General features: G+C 42.0%; 1 long non-coding RNA gene across 1 annotated transcript in view; it reads right to left on the reverse strand.

The window, feature by feature from the left end:
• Positions 1–6,354: 6,354 nt before the first annotated feature.
• Positions 6,355–10,476, reverse strand: part of LOC110290622 — a 5,937-nt gene continuing 1,815 nt past the window's right edge. Inside the window, exon 2 of the long non-coding RNA XR_003836226.1 lies at positions 6,355–7,844. This is a non-coding gene — a long non-coding RNA (uncharacterized LOC110290622). The remainder of the gene's footprint in view (positions 7,845–10,476) is intronic.

Raw genomic sequence — 10,476 nt, forward strand, 5'->3', positions numbered from 1 at the left:
TCTTGCAGTTGCAGCAAGATCGTTTCTTGTGGGTGATTTTGGGGTGTCGCCTCTCCTGAGTCAGAACGTGAGGGAGTCCTCACGTTGTGGGTCTTTCACCCTGTGGGTCCTGGGATTTGAACCCAGGTCCTCTGGAAGAACCTCCAGTTCTTAGATGTTCTAGTTCTTAGTTCTAAGATGGCTTAGACACTAAGCCATCTCTCCAGCCCCTGACTTACTTTTTGATGAAATAATTTGTTTCAAAACTGACTCTGGAATAAATGAGCATCCGCATTCAAAACTGGAGAAAAAGGAAGAAATAATCTGGATCTGTGCTTCATAATTTTCATAAAATTTAACTCAAAATGGATTACAGACCTAGACAACAACAACAAAAATACAAATAAGACGGAGATGAGGAGACAAGATGGAAAATACAGGAGAGGAAGAGGAGCCAGAACCACGCAGTTCTGGGAACCATAACTCAAAGACGATTTTATCAGAAGAAAAATCTCCTGCAGTCGGGAAGCTGTTGTAGTGGCTATTCTTGGTTGTCAGCTTGACTATATCTGGAATGAACTACAATCCAGAAGTGAAAGGCTCACCTGTGATCCTGATGGTTTTTATTTATTTATTTATTTTCCTTTTATTGGATATTTTCTTTATTTACATTTCAAATGTTTCCCCCTTTCCAGGTCTCCCCTTCGGAAACCCCCTATCCCATCCAGCTCTCCCTGCCTCTATGAGGGTGCTCCCCACCCAACCATCCACTCCCGCCTTCCCACCCTGGCATTCCCCTACCCTAGGGCACCGAGGGCCGCTACTCCCACTGATGTCCAACAAGCTCAGCCACATTATGCAGCTGGAGCCATGGGTCCCTCCATGTATACTCTTTGATTGGTAATCCAGTCCCCCAGAACTCTGGGGGATCTGGCCGATTGACACAGTTGTTCCCCCCATGGGGCTGCAAACCCCCTCAGCTCCTTCAGTCTCTTCTCCAACTCCTCCATCGAGAACTCCATGCTCAGTCCAATGGTTGGTTTCAAGCATCTGCCTCTGTATTTGTCTGACTCAGGCAAAGCCTCTCAGGAGTTAGACATAACAGGCTCTCTTCAGCAAGCACTTCCCTGCATCCACAGTAGCGTCCTGGTTTGGCAACTGTGATCCTGATCTTGAGGCTGGAAGATACAAGTTTCTGACCTGGATCTTGATATGGAGATCTTGAGGCATAGTGGCTATGAATCCCAGGAGACTAAGGCAAGGAGATTTCTGAGTTGGAGGTCAACTGGGACAAAGCAAGTCCCAGATCCAGGCTTGGTGGCACACACCTTTAATCTGGGCCACACTTTCTGCTGGAGACCTCCTTAAAGACATTGGAAGAAGGAAGACGCTCACTTCTTTGCCTGCTTGCCTTGTGGGACTGAGCTACTGCTAGATCCTTGGACTTCCATTCACAGCTGCTACTGACCATTGTTGGGGAGTTGGACTGTAAGTCATCAAAAACTTTCCTTACTATGTAGAGACTACCCATAAGTTTTGTGACTCTAGAGAACCCTAACCTATTAACTCCTGTAAATCTCTCCAGCTGCCTCCCTCCTCCCAACTCAGGAAGAGAACGAAGGAGACACCAAGAAGCCATGCTAATGGCTGGCATGGAGATCAGACACTCAGAGGAGAAGCAACCACGTGCTGGGGAGGGGGCTTTAGAAAAGGAGTCAGAAGCCCAGGGTAGCAGAAAAAGCATCCTTAATTCTGGACCGCGTCTAAAACAAACAAAGGGAGGGAGGGAGGGAGGGTTAAAAAAATACAAATAAAGTCCTCTAAGGACTTTACCCTACAAGAAAATGGATTAGGCAATGATTCCCAGATGCAACACCAAAATCCACGAGAGGAAAAGCATGATAAACTGGATTCCATCATAAAGGGATACTTCATCAATAGACACTGTAGAGAGAATAAAAACGACAAGTGTGGGACAATAAAGCAGGAATACTCACAAGCCACCCCTATGATAAGGTGCTAACATACAAAGAAGTCACATTTTACAATAAGAAAATGGTCAAGTTTAAAGTGGGCAAAAGATCTAAAAGATAAATTGGAGCAAGGACAATAACAGATGTCACGTGAGCGTGTGGGAGGACGCTCGGCACCCTGTGTTGCCAGGGAACTGCAGATTACAACAATGATACACTTCTGCACACCTGCTTAACTCTCAAAAATAGAAAGCACTGGGGGCTGGTGAGGTGGCTCATTGGTCCAAGGTGCTTGTCACCAAGTTTGTGGACCTGAGTTCGATCCCCATGACCCACGTGGTGGAAGGAGAGAACTGACTCCTACATGTTGTGCTTTGGCTTCCACAGGTGTGCTGTGACATGCACCCCTCCACCTTTCCTGCACAATAAATCAATAAATATGAGAATACAGACAGAGATTCCAGTGACAGTGGATGCCGAAGAGGCTCCCCAGCAGGGTAACTGGGACTCATGTTGGGAAGGCCAGACAGTCGTTTTACAAAACTAAAGATCGTCTGACCAACACTCCCACAGTCTTGTGCCGTGGTGTTTACCCACCCTGTGTTTTGTCCGCACAGTAACTTGTATGGAAAAGCTTACAGAAGGTTTGTTCATTATTGTGAAACTTGAAAGGAAGCAAGATGTCCTTTGGTGAGTGAATGAACAAACGTTGTATTGCCAGACACTGAAATACCTATCAGGGGTCAAAAGAAATGAACTCTTGGTCATGCAGGAGAAGGAAGAAGCTTAAGTGCACCTTGTTGAATGAAAGAAGTCATCTGAGAAAGGCTGCAGCCCTGCCTGATCATGACTGCATGGCTCTCTGAAGGGAGAAGCTGGAGACAGTAAATGTATTTGTGGTTGCCTGGGGCTTACAGGAGAGAGGAAGAGATAAAGAGATAGAACACTGATCTTAAGGCAGTGAAACCTCTTTATGATGTAGTAATGGCAACACATGTCACATCAGCTTGTTAAAACAGAGCTACAGCACAGACTGAATCTTAATGTAAGCTGTGCAGACACCAGTGAACATTGAGGTAACAATGCCAGCAGACCAATGGTCATCCAGCAATGAGTTCCAGTGTATCTGCCCACAGAGGTTTAAAACTTACATCCATGGGTTGGAGGGATGGCTCAGTGGTTAAGAGCACTGACTGCTCTTCAGGGGTCATGATTTCAAATCCCAGCAACCACATAGTGACTCACAACCATCCGTAATGATGCCCTCTTCTGGTGTGTCTGAAGACAGCTACAGTGTACTTAGATATAATAATAAATAAATCTTTAAATAAAAAAGATTTATTTATTTACTTATTAAATAAGTACACTGTGTCTGTCTTCAGACACACCAGAAGAGGGCATCAGACCTGATTACAGATGGTTGTGAGCCACCATGTGGTTGCTGGGATTTGAACTCAGGACCTTTGGAAGAGCAGTTAGTGCTCTTCACTGCTGAGCCATCTCTCCAGCTCCAAATAAACCTTTTAAAAAAAATCTTAGATCCACACAAAATATGACATACAACTACAGGATCTTAAGAGTAATAGAGGAGACTGTGTCACTCAAGGAAGGGGTTTGTTTTAAAACTATTTTGTACTTAATTTTTTCAGTAATCCTAAAATTGTTCTCTCAAACTGTGGGAACTATTTAAAGAATAAATTAAGCCAGGTCATGGTGGCACGTGCCTTTAATCCCGGCACTCTGGAGGCTGAGGCAGGTGGATCTCTTTGAGTTCAAGGACAGCATGGTCCAATGAGTGAGATTCAGAACAGTCAAGGCTACACAGAGAAACCCTGTCTCAAAAAACTGGATAGATAGATAGATAGATAGATAGATAGATAGATAGATAGATAGATAGATAGATAGATAGATAGATGATAGATAGATTAAATTTTAAACTGAGAGAAAATTTGCTTCCTTTACTTTTAGAATTTTTTTTTTAATTGTATTACAAAGTTTAATGGAACACATGTGCCCAGAAGTGCCAAAACCCTAGACAACTCCAGGTAAGAAAGCATTAGTTGAGCAAAAGGTTCTTTTTCCTGGGATACTACAAACTTGTTAGAAAGAGGCAGTCACATGTGTTCAGCATAAGGAAGCCCCATGAGAAAAGAACTTGTCTTTTTTGCTTATGAATCAAGCCTAAGAAACTAGAATTATGTCTAGGCCTTCAGTAAATATTGATTAATAAATGAATATGAAATAGTTGATGCATTTTAAAACAAAGTACAAAATTTGTATATAGTTTGTCGTTTAGTTACATTTTACATTTAGTTACATTATAATTCCATTTTAAAATGTAAATATGTGCATCAATATTAGACGCATATTTCATATCTAAAAGGATACATAAAAATTTGGTGGTCATGCAGGGTATGGTGGCTCCAACCTATAGTTCCAGCACTCAGGATGCTATGGCAGGGTCCTGAAGCAGGAGGATAACTTTGAGTATAGGCTGACTGAGACCATATCTTAAACAAACTGCCACCGCTACCACCACCAGAATCTGGTAGCTATGATGAAGAACTTTTTTTTTTTTTTTTTTTTTTGGTTTTTCGAGACAGGGATTCTCTGTATAGCCCGGGCTGTCCTGGAACTCACTTTGTAGACCAGGCTGGCCTCGAACTCAGAAATCCGCCTGCCTCTGCCTCCCGAGTGCTGGGATTAAAGGTGTGCGCCACCACGCCCGGCTATGATGAAGAACTTTAATGGGAGCTAGGGAAAGGAGAAAGATTTAATCATATTGTGTTCCTATATACAAGTAAAATTCTCCGATAAAGACAAAGCGTCATTGAAGACTAATGAAGAACTGAAGAACGCTGAGACCAAGAAGGGAAGCTGATGAAAGAACACAGAGAAATTATCAATGCTCAAACTAGAAACGTATTTAACGCCGCCGAGCACAACTAAGCCTCCTCAGCAGATCATGCTGATAGACCAAAAGATCCCCAAATGCAGAGTTTGTGTGGGTAGCGAGATGGACACTCTTGCTCTGTTCATGGAAACATAAAAACATATATTCTCTTCCTGGACACCATTCAATTCCCAACCACTTTTATAGACAGTAAGTTCAGAAACTGCCTGTATCTTCAACCCATCCTGCCCCATGTCAGCAAGTGAAGACGAGACCATACAAAGATATGGAGCAGTGTAGATGACATGGTCATGGGGAACCGTACTCATCATAGACTGGGTAAAGAAAGTTTATGTGTAGGCTTATGTGCAACGAAAACCAACGCAGAGCTTCATCCCTGAGCTCTGACTTCAGGGACACTGCTTGTCCCACCTGGACCAACAGTAAAGGGGATGCTTCTTGTTGGCCATGACAGACAGGACGGAGAAACCCCCCAGATCAGGGCTCAGATTTAAATGAAGGAATCCTAGTCTCCATTAGAGTTTTCTTACTGACTTTAACTCAAAGTCCTCAAGCTTCCGAGTGTGCACTGTCAGCCTTTGGCTGGGAGCTCGTGTCAGTAATTCCATTCATACTATTTATGGTAAAGGATAAGACTTACTGTGTGACTAAGACACTGGCATTTGGAGGGGTCCATGGAACAGACGAGATCCAGAAAGAGACCCACTATTATTCACACACTGGGGGTCGATGAAAGAGGCACAGTGACACAGTGGGGATGTAAAGTGTGTTCAACCAATGAGGGAGGAGGAGAGAGCGGGGGAGGAGAGGGAAGAGTGGAAGGATGAGGAAAGCTGGCGTGTTTCTATGAAAAGGGAGAATTGTTCTTTACTCCATGCCATGTACAAACCTCAGTTCAAGATGAGAAATAGATTAATAACAGTTACAACTGTACTTCTAGTGTGGAAGAAGGCAGAGCAGAATCCCACTTGGTAGCCAGGGGGAGGGCAGAGTAGGCAAATGTCGCCTAAAGAGGACACAGAAAGCAGTGAACAAAACATGGATACATTAAAAACTTCAAAATTAATAATACACCTTGAAAAAAATCTTTGCAATTAAATCCATAGATTAACCACAGGTGGGAGACTATGCGTCTGTGAAAGGAATATGTCTGTGGCGGTCTAATAATTTCTAAAACTCAATACAACAGCCCAAACAGGGAACCTGGAGACAACTACATTATTCAAACTTTGACCATAACATTTAATGTTTTCTTTAAATAAAGTATTCATTGGCATATAAATATGTCCATTAAAATGGAAATCTCCCAGCCGGGGCGTAGTGGATCACACCTTTAATCCCAGCACTCGGGAGACAGAGGCAGGCAGATTTCTGAGTTTGAGGCCAGCCTGGTCTACAAAGTGAGTTCCAGGACAGTCAGAGCTACACAGAGAACACAGAGAAACCCTGTCTCGAAAAAAAAAAAAAAAATGAAATCTGATACAAAAATCAATATCACTTTCCATTTATTCATATCCTAATCAATACAATAAAGTTTGGGTAGTAAGTTACTAAAAATTGCACAGACACACATACACACAAAACCTGAGTTACATGTAATTGTCAATTTTTATTTTACAACCTTAAAAAATATAAACCATTAGGTATTTTGAAAAACATATACAATAATTGCTTGGGATTCACAATATTAAAAAGGGAACTAAAATGGAATAAAGTGCCTAGGACAATGTGACCTTGGTCAGGGGCAAGGACTGGGAATATGGAGATGTAGTGAATCAACACTTCCATTTTTACCATGGTCAATTATCACTGAAACCTATCTCATTTGGTACAAGAAGACATGCAATAGGTAGATGATAGCATTCTCAATTTAGAGCTAACATACTGACTTTCTTTTTCATCAAGGAGAAAAACTGAAAGCAAGAAAAACAATGAAGACCATGGGATGTGGAGTCCATGGCTAGCAGCCACCTCCCCACTTTGACTCTAAAAATACACACACACATACACACACACACACACACACAAGAATGGTGTGAACTGTACATACAATAGCCACCAGCCCCAAGTGGCTGTCTCGGGTGAAATTAAATAAAATCTAAGCCCCGTTAGCCATATTTCAGTGTTTACTAGACACATGTGACTAGTAGTTGCCGTATCGGGCACCACAGATATAGAACAGTTTCATATCACAGAAAGTTCTTTTGCACATCTCTGGGTGTGGGAAGTGTTTCTTCTCCCTCGGCTTGGCCAGTACGTAGGCTGTGAGTAGAAGCAGCTCGAGAGGCAATCTCCCGGGATATTCCTGGATCGAGGGTGGAAGGAAGAGAGGTAGCCTTTCTGAGCAGAGTGCCTTTCCTTGTGCATGGAAGGAATGGCCTTTATAGGGACCAAATACACAAACTTAGCTGCCACCAAAATTTAATTAACTGGAATGTAATGGAGGGGACCAAACAGGAGCAAAAGAAAACAACCTATATTGATCTGTTACCAAAGTTCCGTGAGGAGATTATGAAGACTCCCTCAACCTCCAGATCCCCCAACACACACAAATGTAAGGCTTCCAGGCTACATGCCTAGGAAATCCTGGGACAGGGGAGTCAGCTGACCAGAGAGGAGGCCAGTCCTGACAAACATTTCTTGAGAACTAGGGAGACATCGTCACTCTGCTCAGCCACATCGCTTGGGGCTGAGAGGGAACCAGGAGTTCCATCTTGAACACTGCTTTCTGCACAACTGTGCTTTGTACTAGAGCACAGACCTCTGGATCTTGTCCACCCAGGATTCTTTGTCCTAATCTAGTGAGCTTGGGTTTTGATTGAAGGCAACGGCATCCATATTGTTAAAAGACAGTGGCCTGTGACGTTGTCCTGGTCCCCGGGAAACTCTTTAGAAGGAAGATGGACTTGGACAGGCAAACTCTGTTTTCCTCCCTGCTTCCTCCTTCTATTGGGGAGCCACGAAGATCACATAAGAATCTGAAAAACAAACAGCGCCTCATATAAAGAGTGAGTTCCATGAGACATAACAAGACCCCTAATTTGTTCAAGCCCCTGTTTACTGGGACATTTAACCTGGGTCCTTATTTATTTATGTAAACAAAATAGCAAACGGATATTGGAAGAATCTGTTTAACTGATTCAAGTAAAAAAACAAAATGAACAAGACCCCACTACCCCAAGAGCTCAATTCTTCACTTGCCCTTGTATGTAATACAGATACCCGACTAATTCTAGTGATTTTAGAGTTTTAATTATGGATTGAGCTTAAATAAGAACAAGTAGCTCAGACTAGCTCCCGAGCTATTTTGAATATACAGAGCCCTGCTGATACTTTTTCTGCATCAGTATAACTAGGATTCTAAAAATCTCTAGATCATATGATTTAGAGGGGGAAACCCCATTCCCTACTCTCTTTAAATGGCTTAACCATTCAAAATGTTCAAAATTCTCACTGTTTATAACTGAATTCTACTGTACTTAATCTGAAACGAGGCAAAATTGGGAACATTAGAATGTCACATTAAAAATAGGGTGTTGCGTGTTTTTTGCATACCTTCTTCCAAGTTTCCACCTCTGCAATGAACCAAAAACAAACCCTTTCTCCCCAGAAGCCAGTGCTGGGCTCACTCTGGGTGACTCCCCCATGCTGTGGGGCTGCACCAGACTGCATCAGGCCCGCAGCTACACCTGTACCCTGCAATTGAAGTATGGACATAGGAACCTATTTTATCAGACATTTTAGATTTTGCAAATGGGAATGTGATACACTCTCATTCAACAGAATGATCTTCCCTGGTCAGGACTGTAGATTCATTATATTACAAGTTTAGAAATTAGTGAATAATCAAGATTGTGCTAAGAGGGGAAGTCATCTTAAACAACCAAAATATATACCTAACTATTAAATAGCAACATTTAAAATAAACACTAATAATGCATTTTATCATTATGGCCCATTTCCTTATAATGTAGGAAATTTGCATTCTAACATTTGTGAGGTCTTTTTGACAAAAAAAAAAAATGAATCAATAATATTTTATAATAAAATTACATTCACAAAATGAGCAGTTATTTTAAATGTCCCTGACTTACTGAATGTTTTAGTGACTAATTCACATTTATATCATCTTTCAAAATATGGCCAGGCATGGTGGGTGATACATCCTTACCAAGAGGATGAACCAGGCAGATTCTGAGTTCCAAGTCAGCCTGGACTCCAGAATGAGGCCCTAGCTTAGTCATACACATATTAGAACTGACATACACTATCAGAGCCAAGGTGTGGTCACTGAATTGAGTGATCAATACATAGAAGTGATATTGTGGATGTCAGCGCATTAGCTCTAGTACAAATGTAGGTTTTTAAGCCAAGCATGGTGGCACATTACGGTAATACCAGAATGCAGAATGATCACCAAAAGCCCCAGGCTAATCTGGTCTCCAAAGCAAATTCCAGGCTGACCCAGGCTACATAGCAAGTCTCTACCTCAGGAAAACAAATGGAAGAGAGTTAACTCTGGGGAATCAGTCTTGTGCTGGGTCTTGGAAAACGGTAGTGGGATAAAAGAATTAGAAAAGGCATTTCTTCTACAGATGTCAAATTTTCAAAGGCAGAATTACTAACAAAAGAGCAGGCAGAAAGTGCCAGCAACCCATTTTACAGATATGAGGAATCCTAACTCCCGTCGTTTAGAAATAAGTTCCAAGTAGATTCCAGCTGGGAAGAATACAAAACCGTGGGTGGGGCTTGGGCGGGGCTTGGGCGGAGCTTGGGAGAGGATACGCAAAGGAGAACTTAGTAATTAACAAATTAGTTAGTGTAGTGGTAATAAAATGGCCCTGAGCCCAAAATGGAAAGGCAGCCAGGTCTTTCTTAGCAACCTGTCTATTAATCTGCACAGAGTTCAGCCTCGTACTGAGATGCCCAGGTTTTCTGTTCCCTCCAGTCAGGGAAGAGTTGGGGTGAATCACACTTCTGGATGGCAGAAATGCCAGGAAGATGAAAAAAATTACAAAGTCAAGAAGCCAAGCTGGTGGCTAAATAGTTTATATTCTGATTATTTATCAGGTATGAAATCATTACTTTCTGTCCTTATAAACAACTATAATTGCTCATTAATCACTCCCACGTTTATATTAACCTTGCTGGCCTGTAACAAAACATCGCCGCAGAGATATCAGCTAATTAGAGGATTATTGTGCAAATCATAATGTATATTCATGTCTTCTAAGTTTGGAATTCAGACTGGAAATCAAAAGCAAGCCTTACTATAGCTCTGATAAAGATGTGATAAGGAGATGAGAATTTACTCAAGACATAATAGCTAAAATGAGCCATTTTCTTTGTTTAAGACTGGCTTTATTGTGTCCAAATGAAATAGAATCTGTAGGAAATCAACTTACTGTCTCAGGCAAAATTCATTCCTGATAGTGACTCGCGGAGATGGGCCTGTTTTCCCTTTTGTTTAAAATACCAACAGTTCTCTGTGTTATCAGCCTAGGCAAAATTTAATGTTAAGGATCTTAACGCTCCAGTCTCTGTCTCTGTCTCTATCTCTGACTCTGTCTGACTCTGTCTCTCTTCTCTCTCCCTCTCCCTCTCCCTCTC

Source organism: Mus caroli, chromosome 3, assembly GCF_900094665.2.
Source record: "Mus caroli chromosome 3, CAROLI_EIJ_v1.1, whole genome shotgun sequence".
NCBI lineage: Eukaryota > Metazoa > Chordata > Mammalia > Rodentia > Muridae > Mus > Mus caroli.